Source organism: Anabrus simplex, chromosome 1 (assembly GCF_040414725.1).
Source record: "Anabrus simplex isolate iqAnaSimp1 chromosome 1, ASM4041472v1, whole genome shotgun sequence".
Lineage (NCBI taxonomy): Eukaryota > Metazoa > Arthropoda > Insecta > Orthoptera > Tettigoniidae > Anabrus > Anabrus simplex.
The window spans coordinates 1,370,572,332-1,370,596,117 of record NC_090265.1 but is presented as its reverse complement, the minus strand read 5'-3'; positions in this window follow the sequence as shown (position 1 = coordinate 1,370,596,117).

The following is a 23,786-nucleotide window of genomic DNA, read 5'->3' as shown; positions in this document are numbered from 1 at the left end:
TTGTTTCCAATGTAAAGTGAGGGTTGCGGAGTTGTGATGATAACGGCAGGCTCACTTACCTACTGCCATTCACAATCGAGTTGGCAAGTTTGCATTATAATTGCAGGCCCCATTGAATACTGTGCGGTCACAATCGATTTGGGGAGTTTTAGTTACAATGACAAAACCCCTTTCCTACTTGCAGACAAATTACGGTTGAGGAGTTTATATTATAATAGCAGGCAACTTCCCAACTACCATTCAAAATTGAGTTGTGCAGCTATCATTATACTGAAAGGCTTTCTTTCCTGCTGCCAGCCAGCTTACTGCCAGTCACACAGAATTAGTGAGTTTCCATGAAAATAACAGGCCACTATGCCTAATGCTAGTCAAATTTTAGATTGGAACATTTGTTTATAAAGGCGGGCACCCTGGCCTAGAACCAAACACAATAGGGTAGGGGACATTTGAACAAAACTGCATGCTCCCTTGCCTTCTGCAAGACAAATCGAGAAGTGAATTATTCATTACAATTGTAGGCCGTCCTTACTAATGCCAGTTACACAGGAGTTGGAGAAGGACCCCATTCCTACTGCCAGTCAAGTCGGTGTAGGGAGTATTGATTACAATAGCAGACACACCCTTCCTCGACCACTACAAATCGACATCACTGAATATATATATAGATGGACATACGAAAGTATATGCATTTATACAATATTTCAGACCTTTATTTACAGATTAACTGCTGCTAAACGGTACGTCATATTGACAAAGGATTGTACCGTAAGGCGCAGTATTTAGCGATCTAAATGGCTGGTCCTATGATATTTTCTCGCATCTCATCTATTCATGGGTCAGATTGAGTCAGAAACGTTGAATAGGTTGAAATTTGTATAAGATTATCTTACATTGCATTACTTTTCGGATAATTATGTGACATAACATTTGGCTCACATATGGGTACTGAGTGGGCCAATGTTCGTGTAGAGTTTGATCATACTATCTTTCCTGTAGGTGATTGAAAGTATGAAGTATACAGGTAAAGAGTCCAAATTTACTTAAAATAGAGAAATAGGGACGAATCTAACGTATAAGCGATACAGATACGACAAAAATTCATAAGATCGAGGTTGAAGATCACTCCTAATTCAACGAAGATTTTGCCATCCGTTATGTGATAGGACTTCCCGTTTATCCCACAAAATACCTCGAAACGAAGGTCTGCACCATCATTAAAATTGCTTCCATATTTCGATATTCTTCGGGGATAAAAAATGAAAAAATGAAAGATCTGTGGAGTTTTTCGTTCGTTACATGCTGAAGCGTATAATTTTGCCAAATTTCAATTTTCTTGCTTGTCTGGCAGATTATGCTGCAATCTGGATTTTGGGTGAGGGGGTAAAAATTATGACTTTCAGGAAATTAAACCAAAAATATGCAGACGATCATTATTACCCCTCAAACGGGTATCTGTACGAAAATTTCACCAAAATAGTCAATGTACAGGCACACACAGTCGTTACGATTTTATTTATATAGATAGATAAGGAATCTGCTCCACATACAACACATTTTTGCTACGTCCGCTGGACTTAACCTGCAAAACCAACCGTTCATGATATCTCACTTATTAATCCTCCTGTCGAAAAATTCACATGAGAACAAAAGTTTTAGAAATGGATTTCCATTAAGGATTGTAGATTTCGATTAATTTCGGATGTGTATATTTTGAGAAAGTGCAAAATCATGGTTCCGGTTTCGGATAAACCCCCAGTGAATTTAGGTATTCAGAATTAATATTGGCCCTAATACCTACACAAGGACAGGTGGATTCTAAATATCAAGTTTGGTAGAAATTTATTCAGTAGTTTTCAAGTTATAGAAACTGATACAATCAAACCGACAAACAGACACCAAAGTTTAGAAATATGCAGATGGTCATTATTACAACTGAAACGGATAACCGTACGGAAATTCCGCCCAAATAGCCAATGTATAGACAGACGGTCGTTGCGATTATATTTATATAGATGACAGATAAGCATGGGCACGTTTAAAAGTGCAAACCTTCATTTAGAGATTTACTACTCGTAAACGGTACATCATACCAACAAACGGTTTGCACCCTCAGACGTCCCTTTTATCGCTCTACATGTTTGGTCTTAAAACATTTTCTCGTATCTCACATATTTATGGGTTCGACTGAGTTACATTATTTGAATAGGGTGAAATTTGGGTACATTTTCATCATTTTGCATTATTTTTCATATACTTATGTGGAAGCTAGAATCATGAAATTGGGTTCGCATATAGCCATTGATCGTGTCAAAGTGCGTGCCAAATTCGATGACTCTATTTTTCTTATATATATGCCAAACTAAGTAGCAAACGTGTAAAAAGCACATTTACGAACCGTGGAAATATACAGCCAAATCTACCCTATAAGGGAGAGAGAGAGAGAGAGAGAGAGAGAGAGAGAGAGAGAGAGAGAGAGATACGACAAAATATCAGAGGAACAAAGTTGTAGATCACTCGAAATGGAACGGAGATCGTGCTATCCGTTTTGTGATAGGACTTACCGTTTAGCTGCGAAATACCTCGAAACGAAGGTCTGCACCGTCATTAAATTGCCTATATTTCGATATTATTCGGCATAAAAAGTGAAGTATTTAAAGATCTTGGAAGTTTTCCGTAGGTTACCGGCTAGAACGTATAAATTTGCTTAATTTCAATTTTTCAGCTCGTGTGGAAGATTGTGAGACAATCTTGATTTTGGGCGAGGGGGGGGGGGGGGTAAAATTTAGGACTTCCAAGAAACTATAGCTAAAAAGTATGCAGGTAGTCATTATTACCCCATAAACGGAAAACTGTATTTCGCCAAAATAGTCAATGCACAGACACACGATCGTTACGATATGATTTATCTAGACAGATAAGGAATCTGCTCCACATATAACACCTATTGGGCTATGTCCGCTAGACTTAGCCTGAAATCCGACCTTTCATGTTTATCTCCCTTGTTATTCCTCCCGTTGAAAAATGCACATGAGAAAAAGAATTTAGAATTGGATTTCCAAACAGTTTGATCGATTTCCAGTCAAGTTGGTCTTGTACTTTATATATTGTGGGAGAGTAAAAATCACCATTTCGGTCCCCTATAAAACCCCAGTCCATTCCGGAAATTTGAAATGGTATAAACCTTAAAACCTACCCTTGGAGGGGTGGATGATAAATATAAAGTTTGGTTCAAATAACTCAGTGGTTTTCAAGTTGTAAGAAATACGCTTTATGCGCACCCGCTCTTGCGTTAAGTCCGCTGTGTTTTGTACCGAAAAACGGTCCGTTAATGATATATCTGTTATTAATCCTGGTTTCGAAATGATGCATATGAGAAGAAAAAGTTTAGAAATTAATTTCCATTAAGGCAGGTAGATTTCCATTAAGTTTGGTTGTGTATATTTTGAGGGAGTGCCAAATCACAGTTTCGGTTTCGCATAAAGCCCCAATTAGTTCGGGGATTTAGAAACAACATATGCCCTAAAACCTACCCAAGGACAGGTGGATTCTAAATATGAAGTTTGGTGGAAATATATCCAGTAGTTTTCAAGTTTTAGAAAGACAAACAGACCAACAGACAAACAAACAAAGAAAGAAACAAACAAACAAACAAACTAACTAACTAACTAACAGACGCCAAGGAAACCTACCCTTGGACAGATGGATGCTATATATAAGGTTTGGTTCAAATATCTTCAGCAGTTTTCAAGTTGTAAGAAATAAGCTTTACACGCACCCGCTCTTGCGTTAAGTCCGCTGGGATTTTTACCGAAAAACGGTCCGTTGATGATATCTCCCTTATTAAATCCTGTTATCGAAATGATGCACATGAGAAAAAACGTTTAAAAATGAATTTTCATTAAGGCAGGTAGATTTCCATTAAGTTCGGTTGTGTATACTTTGAGAGAGTGCAAAATCACGGTTTCGGTTTCGTAAAACTCCCGACTCAGTTCAGGGATTTAGAAACGATATTTACACTAAAACCTACCCAAGGACAGGTGGATTCTAAATATGAAGTTTGGTGAAAATATATCCAGTAGTTTTCAAGTTATAGAAGGACAGACAAACAGACAGACAAACAGACACCAAAGCTAAAAATGATGCAGATGGTCATTATTACACCTGAAACGGATAACTGTACGGAAATTTTGCCAAAATAATCAATGTACAGACACATGGTCGTTACGATTTTATTTATATAGATAAGAGTTTTGTCTGTACATTGCTCAGAATTTGAAAAGAATGGTATTTCTGTATCGGTCATGTCCACAGTAACAAGGAACTGCACTTTTTACTTTTCCGTAATTTCTGTCTGTCTGTCTGTCTGTCTGTCTGTCTGTCTGTCTGTCTGTTTGTCTGTCTGTCTGTACACGCATCACTAGAAAACGGCTAAAGAGAATTTAATGAAAATTGGTATGCAAAGTCAGCGAATAAACCGCTACAATCTAAGCCATAAGTAATTTTATTCACGCTCATAGAAATGGTAGTTTATGGGAAGGCCTAAAATTTAATTTTCAAATATTTACGTTATTAGTAGTCCTATCTTGGTAAAATTTGGTATGAAAAGTCGGTAAATAAGTCGATACAACCTAGGCTATGAATAATTGTATTTACGCTGAGTGAAATAGTAGTTTAGGGGAAGGTCTAAAATTGAATTCTTAAATATTTACGTCATTAGTGGTCCTACCTCATTGAAAACTGGTATACAAAGTCGGAGAATGAGCCACTATAATACAGGCTATACATAATTTTATTCACGCTGAATGAAATGGTAGTTTAAAGGAAGGCCAAAAATTTAATTCTCAAATATTTCTAATATTAGTGATCATATCGATAAATACAACATTACCAAACTTTTATATAATTAAATTTCTGACCATTTATGTCTTATAAATGTTTACCGTACCGGTTATGATAATAGAGATATTCATGAATTTGTATTTTTGTTGCTAAGTCCATAACGACGCCTAGCCACGTGAAAATGGGTTGACAGAATTTAACGAAAATGAGTATATAGAGTCGGGGAACAAGAAACTACAGTCTAAGCTATAAACACTTTGATTCACCCTGGGTGAAATTGTAGTTTAGGGGAAGGGGCCTAAATTTTAATTTTAAAATACCTGTGATTTTGGTCAAGTGCTAGATAACAAAAGTTACAGAGAATACAATTTCCGATCATTTATGTTTTATTCTGTTTTACTGTACCGACTATGATGAGTGGTATTTCAGAGTCGGAAGAAAACTAAATGTGAAGGCCTACAATATCGAAGGATATTGATCAACAATATTATTACACTGACCGTTGTTTGTTGTGATGTTATTTGTCCCTTATGCTGCCTCTCAACTCCGATAGATGGGATTACTGCTGCGCACCGAGTACAAAAGCCTGACTGAATATTGGCGGGAAATAGCCGGGGAGTTATAAAAATTTCTTCTTTAGCAGGCCATTCCTCTGGTTCATACATTTTCTGAAACAGCTGGTACGTAACACATTGTTTCTTCATAGTACGGTATTCCATTTATTCGATCCCAACTCTGACGCGCTGTTTTGAATGAGCAGTGTGCATACATTTTTTTTTTTGCTATTTTGCTTTACGTCGCACCGACACAGATATGTCTTATGGCGACGATGGGATAGGAAAGGTCTAGGAATGGGAAGGAAGCGGCCGTAGCCTTAATTAAGGTACAGCCCCAGCATTTGCCTTGTGTGAAAATGGGAAACTACGGAAAACCATCTTCAAGGCTGCCGACAGTGGTGAGCATACTTAAAGCAGAGGCTGACTTAATAGTAGTAGTAGTATGACCTGGTCTAGAATAACAATTTGGACCTATTCCAAATTATAGCACCACAATTCACTTAATAACTCAAAATTCAACCGTAAAAAGAATCGTTTCTTAAGAAAAGCTTCTTCCCCTTCACTTTTATTGAACTCTACATTCATTTTATTCCAAACTAGCTGATGTACCCGTGCTTCGCTACGAAATTCTACACTGTATACAGAATTCTAGATTAGGTAGTATACACGTTGTGAGCAAGATTGTATTAAATTGCATAGCTCTTAACGTTACCTTTGAAACACGACAGGTAAGTCACCAAACGCGCTTTCTCATATGAAGACTGGGTTAGGGAATTTTCATTGTAATGGTAGGCCCGTTTGTTTACCGTAAGTCACAATCAGGTTGGGGAGTTTTCATTATTATGGCAAGCACTCACTCTCCACTTGCCCTTTTATATCCTCAGAAAGACTGTCCTAGTGGTTTCTCCCAATTGTACTGAACATAGGTCATTACAATGACGTCAGGACATGTACATGCAAAATTTAAGGAAAATAAATAATAATAATAATAACCATAATAATAATAATGGAGCTATTAAAAATGATGCTTTCCTATGAAATAATCAAATGAATAACCACACGTTTTCTCACTTTTAACGAACAGTACTACGCTGCCGATTTAACAGTCCAAATTTCCAGAGCTGGAATGACCAAGCTGTAGACAGCTGTGATTCGTGAACACTCTTCGTTTTCTTCGGCGGGTGGGGTTGACGGGGAGACGAATAATGGTGAGTCCCGGGGCAAAAACAATGCCGTTTTACTAATATATTTCCTAGGAGTGCCCGATGAGTCGGAAAATCTCAATTCACTACACTGGCGGCGGAAAAATCTATCTGACTTGGAGGCAAATTTTTCCGCCAAGCCAGACGAGAAATCCTCTGTTCACTGCTAATTTGGAATGAAATGAATGTAGAATTTAATAAATGTGAAGAGGAAGAAGATTTTCTTATGAAACGGCTCTTTTCAGGGTTGAATTTTGAGTTATTTGACGAATTGTTGAGCTATAATTTGGAATAGGCCTAAATGGTAATTCTAGACCAGGTCCTACTACTACTACTACTACTACTACTACTACTACTACTACTACTGCTACTACTACTACTAAGTGGGCCTCTGCCTTAGGCCTAAGTGTGAACACTGCTCATTCAAAACAGTGCGTCATAGAAGGGATCGAATAGCTGGAATACTATGATGAACCAGTGTGTTACGTACCAGCAGTATCAGAAAATGTATAAACCAGAGGAATGACACGGTAAAGAGGAAAGTTTTCTAACTCCCCAGCTATTTCCCGCCAATATTCAGTCAGGCTGTTTATACTCGGAACGTAGCAGTAATTCCATCTAACGGAGTTGAGCGGCAGCATAAGAGACAAAGAACATCACAACAAACAATGGTCAATGTAATGTTATTGTTGATTAATGTTATGCGCTTTCAATATATCAAAATATATCAGTCAATCAATCAATACTGATCTGCATTTAGGGCAGTCGCCCAGGTGGCAGATTACCTATTTGTTGTTTTCCCAGCCTTTTCCCAAATGATTTCAAAGAAATTGGAAATTTATTGAACATCCCTCTTGGTAAGTTATTCCAATCCCTAACTCCCCTTCCTATAAATGAATATTTGCCCCAGTTTGTCCTCTTGAATTCCAACTTTATCTTCATATTGTGATCTTTCCTACTTTTATAAACGCCATTCAAACTTATTCGTCTACTAATGTCATTCCACGCCATCTCTCCGCTGACAGCCCGGAACATACCACTTAGTCGAGCAGCTCTTCTTCTTTCTCTCAATTCTTCCCAACCCAAACATTGCAACATTTTTGTAACGCTACTCTTTTGTCGGAAATCGCCCAGAACAAATCGAGCTGCTTTTCTTTGGATTTTTTCCAGTTCTTGAATCAGGTAATCCTGGTGAGGGTCCCATACACTGGAACCATATTCTAGTTGGGGTCTTACCAGAGACTTATATGCCCTCTCCTTTACATCCTTACTACAACCCCTAAACACCCTCATAACCATGTGCAGAGATCTGTACCCTTTATTTACAATCCCACTTATGTGATTACCCCAATGAAGATCTTACCTTATATTAACACCTAGATACTTACAATGATCCCCAAAAGGAACTTTCACCCCATCAACGCAGTAATTAAAACTGAGAGGACTTTTCCTATTTGTGAAACTCACAACCTGACTTTTAACCCCGTTTATCAACATACCATTGCTTGCTGTCCATTTCACAACATTTTCGAGGTCACGTTGCAGTTGCTCACAATCTTGTAACTTATTTATCACTCTATAGAGAATAACATCATCCGCAAAAAGCCTTACCTCCGATTCCACTCCTATACTTATATCATTTATATATATAAGAAAACATAAAGGTCCGATAATACTGCCTTGGGGAATTCCCCTCTTAATTATTACAGGGTCAGATAAAGCTTCACCTACTCTAATTCTCTGAGATCTATTTTCTAGAAATATAGCAACCCATTCAGCCACTCTTTTGTCTAGTCCAATTGCACTCATTTTTGCCAGTAGTCTCCCATGATCCACCCTATCAAATGCTTTAGACAGGTCAATCGCGATACAGTCCATTTGACCTCCAGAATCCAAGATATCTGCTATATCTTGCTGGAATCCTACAAGTTGAGCTTCAGTGGAATAACCTTTCCTAAAACCGAATTGCCTTCTATCGAACCAGTTATTAATTTCACAAACATGTCTAATATAATCAGAAAGAATGCCTTCCCAAAGCTTACATACAATGCATGTCAAACTTACTGGCCTGTAATTTTCAGCTTTATGTCTATCACCCTTTCCTTTATACACAGGGGCAACTATAGCAAAGGCCTTCACATTTACTTTTCTTCCGACTGAAACACCACTCTTATCACAAACGGTACGGTTAAACTGAATAAAACAATGATCAGAAATTGTATTTTCTAAACTTTTGGTGTGTAGTACTTTCTGATAGGACCAATAACATGGGTATTTAAAAATTAACTTTCAGGCGCTTTCCCCTATACTACAATTTCATACAGGGCGAATAAAATTGTTTATAGCTTAGACTGCAGTTTCTTATTCCCTGACTCTATATACTGACTTTCATTAATTTTTTTAACCCACTTTCTCGTGGCTCGGCGTTGATATGGATTCGGCAACAAAAATACAAATTCATGAATATCTGTGTTATCAAAGTCGGTACGGTAACAATGTATGACATAAATGATCGGTAATTTATTTCTATATAACTTTATTTATGTAGTATTTATCGATAAGACCACTAATAATATAAATATTTGAGAATTACATTTTAGGCCTTCCCCTAAACTACCATTTCACTCAGCCGTGAGTAAAGTGATGTATTGCCTAGATTGTAGTGTCTCATTCTCCGACTACACATACCGATTTTCATTAAATTCTCTTCAGCCGTTTTCTCGTGATGCGTGTACATACATACATACAGACAGAAAGAGACAGAAATTACGGAAACGTGAAAAGTGCATTACCTTAATACTGTGGACATGACTGATACAGAAATGACGTTCTTTTCAAATTCTGAGCAATGTACAGTGTAACCCCTATGTGGGGGTTTATGCATATATATATATATGTTTATTCATAAATCCAGCCAAGGGAAATCCAAAGTATCGATGACACCGAGTGCTTTCAAACGGTAGGGAATAAAATTACGCAATGAGAAAAATGCCAAGTTGAGGCCGTGGTAAACAGGGTTCTCCAAATAAACATTGCAGAATAAACACAGATAGCGCAGTGGAAACTATGCTAGATAATATTTAAAAAAAACTAAAAGAAAATGGCAGGAGAAATAAGGGACATGACAGGTGAAAATATGAGAAACCAAGATAAAATTTGGAAATATACATATATTAGAAGAATTAATCAAGGTCTTACAAAATTAGAAGAATAGAAGTCTGTACAAATACGGAATTTTCCCAACCACAAGTAATACAAATAGTTACATCAAGAGTAAAATATCGAAGAAAATGAAAGCAAATAAGAGAATGGGCCAGGAGAGGAAAGGGATGGACAAGAAAGGGATGAATACAGTTTAAAGAAAAATGTTGAACAACGAGAATAAGAAAAGAATGTTCGCAGTTACCAGATTGAAGTATACCAACATGAAGTCACTAAGCAAAGTCTAATATCATATGAAAGTTGCCACCTCTACAATTATCACCCGAATTGACACAAACAAACGTTGTCATACTGGCGTAAGTCACTGTGTACTATAATGAAACAGTCTCAAAGTATACCAAAACATAAATGGAGAAGCACTAATTAACCACAAGTGTGTATAGGAGTCGCAGAGTTGCGGATATACCACACGCACATTTGGAAAGCAAATAGTCACTAGATAGTCAATAGAGGCATAGAAATTGAAAATCCAAGCAAAATCTCGGCCTGGAAATGCACTGCTCCTAGTTAGAATTTGCAAAGAAAATAGCTCCAAATGCAACACAGCATTATTTACAATAATGACATTTTTAGTTTGTCATACCTCATCTTGAACCAAGTAGTTCTGCCCAAAAAATGGAGAGTCCAGGGCACATGTCGCTAAAGACGGAGATGACGTTAAAGGTTCTTCCCTCCACACAGGCCAAAGTCCATCTCAACACATTCAGAGGAAGGCCGGGAATTTATAGTGTGGAATAATGAGAGATATGTCTGGAATATTCCAGAAGTTAGTGGAGCATGCGTGACAAAGCGGGCGATGTCACATGACGTCAGGCAGCGAAAAGGAGGTTAGTTTATCATCGGTCGTAAAGGTGGATAGAGCAAAGTTCATGCAAGGTATGATGTGTGCAAATCCACCTAAGTATGCAAGTTCCAGTTGAAGAGAAAATGCGGTGTGTATCCAGATGAAGGTAAGTCCATATTAATTGTAGAAAAAGGTTATGTGCGTGGCGAGGTTGATAACAGTAGTTGCCGGTGAAGTGAAGAGTCCGTTACATCATCCGCCGGGCACCAGAAAAAAAATCCAAAAGGATTTTTTTTTGTAGTTGTTGAAGCAGCTGGAGTTAAATGAAGACGGCTGGTGGAAGACGAGAAGCGGAAGATACAGTTGAATGGCGACGGCGAGGCGGCCCCAGGAACAGCAATGGAGGGCCCTTCCATGAGCTGGAGCGGGGGTCGGTAGCAGCCGCCACGGTATATCAAAGAGAGAAAATACTGCAAAACAAAACAAGAGGCGGCAGAAAAATGTCCAAACACAATAAACATGCCTAAATAGAGAATAGAAAATACAAAAAGGTAGAGGAGGAAAGGAAACAAGAAAGGGGCTAACGCGTTAGCAAAGGGAAAGGGTAAGGAGAAAAGGGTAGTGATAAATTAACATAGAAATATAAATATAAATATCACAAATGACAAGAAGATTTAAAAAATTTAAGAACAATTACAAAAGAGAAAAATAAAATGGTTGGGAAGTTGTATGTACACTCCCATTACAACCTGTGCCAATTGGCTGGGAGGGAGACTGGAGAAACCTGTGTGGAGGGAGAAATAAAAAGGAAATTCCATAAAGGGAAAAAAAAGAATGGAGGGATGAGGCAGACAAACAAAGAAAAGAAAGGAACCAAAAAAAAATAACACTGGGAGCAATAGACATTTCCAGACCAGATGGAGAAAAGAGAAAAAAAATCAGTAAGAAGAGGAGGTAATAACAAGAAAAGGAAAACACAGGGCAAAAGAAAAGAAGATCAAGATATGAAAGTTTTTAAGAATGAAAGCGCTTGAGCTGATTTAGATGAAGTTTTTTAGTATCAAACAAATCGGTAGTGGATTGCAAATATACAGTGACAGGAGTAGGGAAAGACAAAATACGGTATGGTCCAAGCCATCGAGGAGCAAGTTTGGCAGAAGTGGCATTAATTGCCGAGCTGTGTGGATGATTAGCAACGAGGACTAAATCACCAATTTTAAAAGTGGATGGCTTATGACGAGCATTATAAGCTTTTTTGTGGACCTGTTGAGCTTTTAACAATTGATCAAAGGCGTCTTTCCGGAGTGATGAAGAGGATGGCTGATCAGAAGATTCAAGGAGGTTGTGCAGATCCCAGGTTAGGGAAAGAGGAGTTTGGAGATCACGACCAAGAAAGAGCTTAGCCGGAGTTTGAGCAGTAGAACTATTGATACTAGAATTAAAGGCTAACGCCAAAGAAGAAAGATGAGAATCCCAGTCTTTCCGGAAAGAACGATGAAATATAGATAAAGCAACTTTGAGATTACGGTGATACCTTTCCACGGTGTTGGACTGAGGGTGGTAGGGAGAAGTCAAGATACGTTTGATACCCAGTTGAAAGCACATATTAAAAAAAACACTTGAAGTAAAAATAGAAGCATTATCAGAAACGATATTAGCAGGCAAACCGGTAATAGGAAAGATTTGTTCAGTGAGTAAATTAATGATGATCTTAGTAGAAAATTTCCGTAAGGGTCGAAGGACTAGAAATTTTGAGAAGGCATCCAACAAGGTAAAAATGTACAAGTTGCCACGAGAAGAACGAACTATGGGTCCAACTAGATCAATGAAAAAGGTTTGGGCAGGATGAGTGGGTGGAAGGGCAGAATGAAGACCAGCAGACTTTATGTTTAAAGGTTTAGATGTTTGACACAATTCACAAATTTGAACAAAATTGCGAATAGATTTGCGCATTTGAGGCCAAAAGAAAAGAGAGGCTATACGGTTGTACGTTTTAGTAATGCCTAGATGCCCGCCCACAGGGGAGGAATGATAATATTGTAAAATCATGGGTTGAAGAGCCTGTGGAAGCACCACTTTAGGAGAAGCTTTCTTAGTGGGTTTGTAAACCAAGAGATCTTTAAAAATAGTAAAGGGACCCTGATAAGAGGGATCAGAGATGGATTGTTTGAGTTGGATGCAGAACTGATCGGTGAGCTGATGCGACTGACAGGATTGAAATGAAAGAGGAAAGTCTGTTAACGAAAGAACCGCATGAATGGAGGAAGATGAAGGCATCATAGAGAGATTCGGGGGTAAATCGTCAGTAGTACCTAACTGGGGAGTGGAAGTGTCAAATAAGCGACTAAGAGCGTCAGCTACAGAATTCTCAGTGCTAGAAATAAATTTAAGGGAAAACTTGAATCTGGACAATCGCATGAGCCAGCGGCCAGTTCTACCAATCTTAGGTGCGTTATGTAACAACCATGAGAGAGCCTGATTATCAGTCTTGACAAGGAATTCTTTATGTTCCAAATACTCCGCAAAGTGTTCAATGGAATTTAATAAAGCCAAGGCTTCACGCTCGAAGATAGAATATTTTCTCTCAGTAGGAGAAAGAAGTCGACTGAAATAGGCGATAGGTAGAGGAACATCATTAACAACCTGAGTTAGAACACCAGCAACAGCAAGATTGGAAGCATCAGTATGTATTTCAAAAGGTAGGGAGAAATCAGGAAATTGAAGAATGGGAGCATGCGTCAAAAGAGACTTAAGCTGAAGAAAGGCGTCCTGTTGAGATTGAGTCCAAATGAAGGGGACGTTTTTACGTTTCAAATAATTAAGAGGCTCAGCAATGTGAGAAAAGTTAGGAATGAACCGGTGGTAGAAAGAAACCATGCCTAAAAAGGTGCGTGTTTGTTTGAGATTTTTGGGAGGTGGAATATTAGAGATAGCCGAAGTACGTTCGGGATCGACAGCTACTCCCTGAGATGACACAATGTGACCTAAGAACTTTATAGAAGTTTGAGCTAGAGAAATTTTAGAAGGGTTAACTGTCAGACCAATAGAACGTAATCTAGAAAGAACATGGTGTAAATGCGACATGTGGGACTCAAAATCAGGGCTAAAAATTAAAAGGTCATCAATATAAGGATAGAGAAATTTGTACTTGCAATCAGAAAATAAGGAATCCACTAATCTCTGCATGATTTGTGACCCCAAGTTCAATCCAAAAGGAACTTTTGTGAACTGAAAAAGGCCATTTGGGGTGATGAAAGCAGTAAGCCGACTGCTCCGAGAGTCCAAGGGGATTTGGTAGTAAGCAGAATTGAGATCTAAAAGAGAAAAATATTTAGCTTTAGAAAAAAAGTGGAAAGCGTTTTGCATTTTAGGAATAGGATAGGAGTCATAGAGGATTTTGGAGTTTAATTTACGGTAATCAACTACCAGGCGCGAAGAACCATCAGGCTTGTCGACAAGAAAGGCCGGAGAGGCATAATTGGAAGAAGATGGGACAATGGTACCATCCAGAAGCATTTTGTCAATAATGTCATCCATTTTGGCCATCCGAGGAGGGCTAAGATGGTAAGGAGAAGAACGAACAGGTGTTTCATCAAGTAAATCAATGTGAGCCTGATAATTAACAACGGAGCCTAAAGTATCTGTGATAACATCGGCAAATTCAGATTTCAAGGCCTCAATTGCATCTAGTTGGGGAGCAGTGGCATAAATATGCTGATGACTGAATACATGGTTCATAGGGAAATCGAGGGGGTCTACCAAAGGAATTTGAACGTGCGGATTGAAAAAGAAAGAGATAGAGGCCATAGCAGTATTATAAATAAGGCCAGTATGAGCAAAAAAATCATATCCCAGAATAACAGGGAGTGAACAATTATTAATCACTTGAAATTCAAACGGCCAAGAAAATTGGGAAATTTTAACATTAAGTTTTAGGTAACCCATGATTTCAAGAGTGTGCTGAGATATGGAAAGACATCTGAGGGTAGAAGGGCGCAATTGAAGATGCGGATGCGTTTGTAAAAGTTGCTGAAAAAAGGAGAAACTGATGAGGGAAATTGCAGAACCTGAGTCTAAGAAGGCTAAGGAGGGAATGTTATGTAACTGTACAAGAGTATACGACTGTGATTTAGTAGCAGGCGAGAAAGTTGAGGAAACATAAGGCAGATTTTGCCCAAGAGGTCGTGAGCTGCCTACTGACGACGGGAATTGAAGTTTCCCAAGGTAGAATTGGTACAATTTCGTGCGAGGTGCCCCATAGCCTGACACCGATAACAGCGAAGGCGAGAAATATCACTCTGAGAAGGTGGACGAGTGGTAGAGGGCATGCGAGGTGTTGATGTGTTAAACTGGGGAGGTGGGGTAGACGAATAATAGGAAAAATTACTACGGGTATTTAGAATATCTAGTTGAGCAATGTGGTAAAGCTGAGGAATAGTAGTGGGTGGCGTAAAGGGATTGATGATTTGGCGGAAAGCTGGAGAGGCATAAAATCGAATAAGAGAAATAATTTCCTGGGGATGTTGAGCAATAGCTAACACATCAGAATAGCCGATAATGGAGTCAAGATAATCGTAAGCTGATTCCTCTGGACGTTGATGACGTCTGATATATTTGTTACTCAGCTGTTGTCTAATTTCATAAGGCAGAAAATAAGTATGTAAAACCGAGCGAAAATGAGCCCAATCATGAGAAGACTTCATATACTGGAGCCAAAAATTACTAAGATGACCAGAGGTTTTTGGATAAAGCAACGAAAGCAATTGGGAAAACGGAGCCAAGTCAGTCTGTAGAAATTTGCGAACTAAAAAAAGCCACTGTGTCAAAGTATCAGGATCAGTAGACTGAATGAGGGGTACCTGATCAAGACATTTAGTCAAAATATGGAAATTAAGTGGTTGATGTGAAGAAGGGGTGTGATGATATGGAGATTCATAAAAATATTGCTGAGAAGGGGATGGTGGTGGAGTGCGCAAATCGGGAGAGTAATGCTGTGCTGATTGAGTTTTATTGGGAGAAGGCGGAGGTGCTTGATTAAGTGGAAGTTTGGATTCAGCAGTAAAAAGAGAAAGATCAGGATAGAGAGGAGTGTTAGGTTGAGGCAGGGTTGGTAAAGGTTCAGAGGATGAACTAGAAGAAACAGTAGTAGTAAGAGTACTAGACGTGGAAGTAAGATCAGAATTACAAGGGAGAAAAGGATTGTAAGACATATTAGTAAAAGGATTTGGATCAGAAAAATTGAAATGGGGATCAAACGAAATGTCCGAAGTGTCTGAAGTATAAGGAGAAAAATTATCAGAAAAATAAGCCATGTTGAAAGAGATGACAAAAAGAAAAGCAGAGTCTAGCGAGGAAAAACACTAAACCTCAGAAGAAAGAAACAAAAGAACTAAGGCCGTAACAGGGTGAAGATTTAGAGTAGTAGTAAACTGCGACTTTGTACTCTGCTACCATGTGTAACCCCTATATGTGGGTTTATGCATATATATATATGTTTATTCATAAATCCAGCCAAGGGAAATCCAAAGTATCGATGACACCGAGTGCTTTCAAACGGTAGGGAATAAAATTACGCAATGAGAAAAATGCCAAGTTGAGGCCGTGGTAAACAGGGTTCTCCAAATAAACATTGCAGAATAAACACAGATAGCGCAGTGGAAGCTATGCTAGATAATATTTAAAAAAAACTAAAAGAAAATGGCAGGAGAAATAAGGGACATGACAGGTGAAAATATGAGAAACCAAGATAAAATTTGGAAATATACATATATTAGAAGAATTAATCAAGGTCTTACAAAATTAGAAGAATAGAAGTCTGTACAAATACGGAATTTTCCCAACCACAAGTAATACAAATAGTTACATCAAGAGTAAAATATCGAAGAAAATGAAAGCAAATAAGAGAATGGGCCAGGAGAGGAAAGGGATGGACAAGAAAGGGATGAATACAGTTTAAAGAAAAATGTTGAACAACGAGAATAAGAAAAGAATGTTCGCAGTTACCAGATTGAAGTATACCAACATGAAGTCACTAAGCAAAGTCTAATATCATATGAAAGTTGCCACCTCTACAATTATCACCCGAATTGACACAAACAAACGTTGTCATACTGGCGTAAGTCACTGTGTACTATAATGAAACAGTCTCAAAGTATACCAAAACATAAATGGAGAAGCACTAATTAACCACAAGTGTGTATAGGAGTCGCAGAGTTGCGGATATACCACACGCACATTTGGAAAGCAAATAGTCACTAGATAGTCAATAGAGGCATAGAAATTGAAAATCCAAACAAAATCTCGGCCTGGAAATGCACTGCTCCCAGTTAGAATTTGCAAAGAAAATAGCTCCAAATGCAACACAGCATTATTTACAATAATGACATTTTTAGTTTGTCATACCTCATCTTGAACCAAGTAGTTCTGCCCAAAAAATGGAGAGTCCAGGGCACATGTCGCTAAAGACGGAGATGACGTTAAAGGTTCTTCCCTCCACACAGGCCAAAGTCCATCTCAACACATTCAGAGGAAGGCCGGGAATTTATAGTGTGGAATAATGAGAGATATGTCTGGAATATTCCAGAAGTTAGTGGAGCATGCGTGACAAAGCGGGCGATGTCACATGACGTCAGGCAGCGAAAAGGAGGTTAGTTTATCATCGGTCGTAAAGGTGGATAGAGCAAAGTTCATGCAAGGTATGATGTGTGCAAATCCACCTAAGTATGCAAGTTCCAGTTGAAGAGAAAATGCGGTGTGTATCCAGATGAAGGTAAGTCCATATTAATTGTAGAAAAAGGTTATGTGCGTGGCGAGGTTGATAACAGTAGTTGCCGGTGAAGTGAAGAGTCCGTTACAACAGACAAAACTCTTATTTTATATATAGATTATCAGTGAAGCGGGGGTTTCTCCTCTGGCTTGGAGGAAAAATTAGCCTCCAAGTCAGATAGATTTTTCCGCCGCCAGTGTAGTGAATTGATATTTTCCGACTCATCAGGTACTCCTAGGAAACAGACTAGTAAAAGGGAGTCTCCATTATTCGACCCTCTCCCCGCCGAAAAAAGACGAAGAGTGTTCACGAATCACGGCTGTCTGCGGCTTGGTCATTCCAGCTCTGGAACTGTGTACTGTTGGATCGGCAGTGTAGTCCTGTCTGTTAAAAGTGAGAAAATGTTTGGTGTTGTTTCGTCCTCTTTGGAGGACATCTTCAGCCTTCAAAGTTCTGAAAATCGAAACGAGATCAACAATATATATTTAAACTATGCATAACACTGGGTATTCTTGGTATCTGGTCCTGTCTATGTGCTCTGATCAAAATTTATCACATTAAATATGTTTATTTTTATCTCATATCGCGTGCATCTAGAATTAAAAACTGTAGAGTCTAGTCAAAACACACTGTTATAAAAACATACAAATTCCATTACACAAATTTTACGTTTATGCAAATATATTGTGGTGTTAAATTGAGATCTGTCGTTAGCAGGCTACAGTTTGAAATCTTATTGTTTTATGTATTAACATATAAAATATAGGTTAGTATTCGTTAAAAACTGAGGGTGTTTTTTTTTTTACAGTTTATACAATTGTCTGAAAATAAGTCTTAAAATAATACATTCCACACTTTTGCTGAAGGCTGCGGTTCCTATTATACTGGACTATATTCGAGTGGGAACTTATATTGAAAGGTTTGCAAGCTGGATGCCGGGCTTGGTTTTATAAAGACGTTAAGAATGAAGAAGTGTCCTCGCTGGTTTCGCATAGGGCTGGTCAACGTATGTGCTGCCTTGAGCTGAACTGCATGTTGAACGAAACATGCACCATGTGCGTGTACCATGATTTAATATTATTCTGAAATTTAATTTGTTTTGCGAATGTGGAATTCTCCTAAAAGTACCATAACACTTAAGTCGACAACACGGGATTAAAATGAATTTCATTTCTTGTAAAGTCTGACTCTTAGCGGGAGGATCAGGGTTCAGTTCCCATGCACGTTGGTGATTTTAACCTCGAAGTGGGGGCTGGGCCTACGTGATAGCAACAACAACAACAAGAACAGTGGGGCAATTAGGAAAGAAGGTCAGAATGTGCCGGCACATCTACGACCTCATACTTGAAGGGACCTGCTTGGGTAGTAGGAATCTCAGATGGGGAGAAACTAAAATGAGTGAATAACCGATTTACTTTTATTTTATCTCTTCTCTCTCATTCGTCTTCCGTCTTCAATTCGCCTATCTTCTCTTATTTTAATTTATTTACACCTTATACATTTGCAACTTCCACGAATTTAACTTACCGGTTATAAATTCCTGGCGACGTGTCGACTTGAACCACCAATCTCGAAGTCCATAGTTTTTAGCGTTTTCACTTAGCTAAAATGTCACTTGACAGGTAACTGTAAAAAGTCGTATATATAGGCTGTACAGATACATAGCACATTACCATTAAGACAGATAGTATTGCGATGTAATTCACCTTTGCCATGAAAGACGTCGTCATCGTACATGACTGAATTGCTATCCACATAATATACAAAAACTATAAAATGTACGTGAAACCCAAATTATGAGCTTCATTACCACGACGCGATCCTTCTAAAAAAAAGGAGACCATGTAGCTTATCCACCTTCATTTCAGAGACATAAATATTCAGCAAAATATGCAAAATCGCAGTAGAGGACAAAAACATTAAAAAATAGGAATAGTCTGGAACATAGATTAGTGAGGTTGGATATCCTGTCCGCCATCGTTCACGAGTCGCTGTTGAACATGTTGTCTGTGTGTATGTGTACGACGGTATACTGTGCTTGTGAAAATTAGTAAGTTGGTATTCAAGCTAACAATAGTGAAAAAATGTTCAGTGAAACTATTGTTGACTGGATTTCTTCTCGTTAAAGAACAGTGAGTACCACGAAATAATATTCTGTTTCATTAATTCCTGTAAACTATGTGTATGTGGCGTTGGTTCGCCAGTTCCTGGCGCATCTTCTTGACGAAAACTTTATAGACAAATTATTGATTCAGTTTTATGTTTATTGCATTCAATCGTCACCAACAGTGGTTTCAATGACAACATTCAGTCAATTACAAGTTCGGTCGAACCTAACCTAACCCGTGACAATCAGTGGTTTTTGGTGGATCACAACCTAAACTGTCACTATCAGTGGTTTAAAATACATTACAATGGTCTTGTCACAAGCCAATACTGTCCCAGAGGATCCTAGAGGCTTATGCCCCCAGACCTTCTTTTCTTGCCTCCATTCGAATGGTCTTGTCACTAGCAAGACCTACCCAAACCATCCCAATTGCCTTGTTATCAGTCAGACCTAACAAAAGCCACTGGTCTTGTTACTAGGCGGACCTAACCAATCCAGACCAATGGTTTGGTCACTAGCCGGACGCATCTCAGTTTCTGTCATGTTCTCGTTATGTTATGGTCCTCATATATCGTAATTCCTTTCACAAACCAGTTATTAACGTTTTATTATTATTATTATTATTATTATTATTATTATTATTATTATTATTATTACATAATCCCCTTCATTTGCTGCGCTTGATCTATGTTCAAAGCTTTAACATTTCCGAGCTCCGTATTCATCATGATTCTCACTTTCCTATAACAGGGCATGTATGTTATTACTTTCGCAATCTTTCTTCATTACGATGATATGCGGACTATTTTGTTTAAAAGTCTCAGAAGGAAAAATATGAGGCTTGGGCATCAGTTTAAACAAATTGAAACCCAATGATAAGGAAATCAAAGAGATCAATTCATCGACCTTCGAAGATTTTCCGCCAAAAGTAATTGTATGTGATATACTTTACATTTAGTGTCCTTATGTAAAAAATAATACCAGTGGTTTCGTATCACGTATGTCACATGTCCGTCTCATGTTTATGCTAATGGAGCTTCGTTGTTGTAAATGAGGTTTGGATTGGTTGTATGGAATGCAGGTATGGACATGTCTGAGAGAAAATATTGTATGTGGTCTGTTTTGGAAAGGACTAGATAATCATACATGGACACCGGAGGAACAATATGAACGGTTGCAGTTCACGCATGCGCAATTTCAGACAAGGTATAAAAGCCAAGATCGTGTTTCTCCGTTGTTTGAGAGGTGAATCTGAGAACGTGTGACACGCCTTTGTCTGTAAGTTACAACGTGCACTCGAAGTCGATTGAGTGAATAAGTGAGTTAGTTTGTGTTAAAATGATAAATGGCAGTGATGTTCGGAGGGGAAATTGTGTGAACAGTCCCAACTCTTTTCTGTTATATATATGCAATTAAAGGCCAGAAGCGAAATATTACGCCATTTAGAAAAAGCCTGTACTTGGCATATTTTAACATGAAGTTAGGTAATTAGGACAAGAATTTCGCACCCCATTTTGTGTGTAAAATATGTCTAGAAAACCTGCGGTAATGGCACAATGTGTTGTTGCCGTCAATGCCATTCGGAATCCCAATGGCTTGGCGGGAACCAAGAAATCTTTTTGACCAATGTTATTTTTGTGTGTGTAAAATGTCCGGGTTCAATACGAAAAACAAAAAGCTCATTGTGTATCCCTGCCATCCATCTGACATAACCCCGGTACCACATGGATCCGATATTCCTGTCCCAAAACTACCAATACAGTTACCAGAGTGTGTGTCTTCGTCATCTTCAAGTCTGGAGGGTGGTGATGATGATACATTTTTACTGGATGTTGAGGATAAAACTCCACGTCTCTATAATCAGTGTGAATTAAATGATTTAGTGCGTGACATAGGCCTCACTAAAGAAAAGAGTGAACTTTTAGGATCAAAATTAAAATAGAGATGTTTTTACTTCCTGGGAAAAATTCATATTGTTACAGAAATCGGGAGGAGAATTCCGGCAGTTTTTTGCTCACGAAGACGAACTTGTGTTTTGCTGTGATATCCCTGGCTTGATTCGTCGTCTTGGAACTTTTTATCAAGCAAAGGACTCGCGTCTATTTATTGATACTAGTAAAAGAAGTCTCAAAGGTGTTCTTCACAATTGAAATAAACTTGCTTCAGTGCCAGTCGCCAATTCAACATTTCTTCCTGAAAAGTATCAAAATTTATCTACGGTGTTGCAGAAACTGAACTACAATGAACCCAGATGATTTGTGTGCTGTAATTTAAAAGTGTGCGGGATCATATTAGGGCAGCAATGAGGATATACAAAGTTCCCCTGTTTTCTGTGTGAGTGGGACTCTCGGGACAGGGATCGTCACATGTTAGTTTCTGAGTGGCCCAAGAGGAAACAGTTCATGTCTGGAGAAGAAAAAACATTGAAAATCGTCCATAAATTGATATTCAAAGTGTGCTATTGCCCCCCCCCCCCTTGCAAATTAAATTGGAAATTAGGAGTCAGTACGTGAAGAGTTTGGAGAGATGCAGTCCCTGCCTTTGGTACCTCTGTCAGAAATTTTCAGGACTGTCGGATGACAAAATTAAGGAAGGTGTTTTTGACGGCCCTCAAATTCGGAAGCTTATGAATGATCCGACATTCAGTACGACGTTGAACGAATCATTGCTTCAGGCATGGGAATCATTCAAGGATGTTTGTAGCAAATTCCTGTCAACTACCAGCAGATTGTGGAAACCATGCTGTACAACCTCCAGAAATTGCGTTTCCACATGAACTTAAAATTATATTTCCTGCACAGTCATCTGGATTATTTTCCTGCAAATTTAGGAGCATTCCGCGAGGAACATGGCGAGCGCTTCTATTAGGATCTGGAGAAAAACATTGTAAATCGTCCATTAATTGATCTTCAATGTGTGTTATTGCCCATTTTACACATTAAATTGGGAATTATGAAGCAGTACATGAAGAGGTCTTTCTATTTGACACCCGTAGGCGACCTGCACGTCGTGATGAGAATGAAATGATGATGAAGACAACACATACACTCAGCCCCCGTGCCGTTGGACTTAACCAATTAAGGTTAAAATCCCCGAACCGGCAGGGAATCTAACCCGGGACCCTCTGAACCGAAGGCCAATACGCTGACCGTTCAGCCAACGAGTCGGACTATCAGGGGAGATGGGACTTCCCTATGGTGTCTAGTGCGAGATAACACTACTGAAGAACACAAACGCAAATATACACACGTTCATTCGCATCAAAGTGCAGCAAACAATAGTGTTCTTGTAGTGAGATTCATACATTCTAACAATGAACATGCTACTTTATTGAATATTCGTTGCAATTTGATCATGTCCCATTAAAATTACATGTGTTCTCTATTATGGAATTTTCTAGCGAAATTACAACAATATGTCAAATTTCGCTTTCAAATAGCAAAAAACTGCACGTGATAGACAAAATCGTTTTACATATTTGAAATCAGCACACCTAAATTACGGTAAATCACCTCATCAACCTTTCGCCGAAGATAATAATCGCAGCCGTTCTTATATAAATTATATCAATTATGTGTCAAATATATACATAGCTAATTGTATCGCTCTTTAGATAAATCATATTATAGTGAAAAAGCATTGCTTTCGAACAAAATATCTCTCCGGCATTCCGGGCGACCATGAAGGTCCAGAAGGAAAATACTTTCATACCACCCTAGTACTAATCGGGGAAGATACTCTTCTTCAGTCTTGCCATCACAATTGAGAATCTGATCTGAGACTGAAACGTCGGTTCTTGCTACACCACCTCCACACATACTCAGTTAAAGTGTACATCTCATGAACTTGATTCCTTTGCAGTGGAATAATTACTAAAAAATATTTAGTACTAGCAGAAGTACCCGTTCTTCGTACGGGTTGTCAGAAACTGGCTTTAGTTACTCATACTATCGGTGTGACTGACTTCATTAGATGTTTACATCACTGGCGTATTTACTTACGTAAGTAGAAATTATTTGGCATGTTTGGAATTATAGAGTATTTTCTCCTTCTTCATGGTGGCCTCTAAATATGAATTCCTTATTAGAGTGGACCTCTAAGATATTTTACTACCATGTTTTTCCTTCATTCCCACCTAGATATATATGCTCCCTTCACGAAGCTGTAGGTTTAGTGTAAGTATATTTCCGCTAGTGAACCCTTGACTTACCGTTCCATCGTTGGTCGGCCACGGCTGCTTCAGTAGAGCAATATTGAACTCTTAAATCTTGGGGTCGTTGCGGGAATGTTTCGGTCACGATCTTAACCA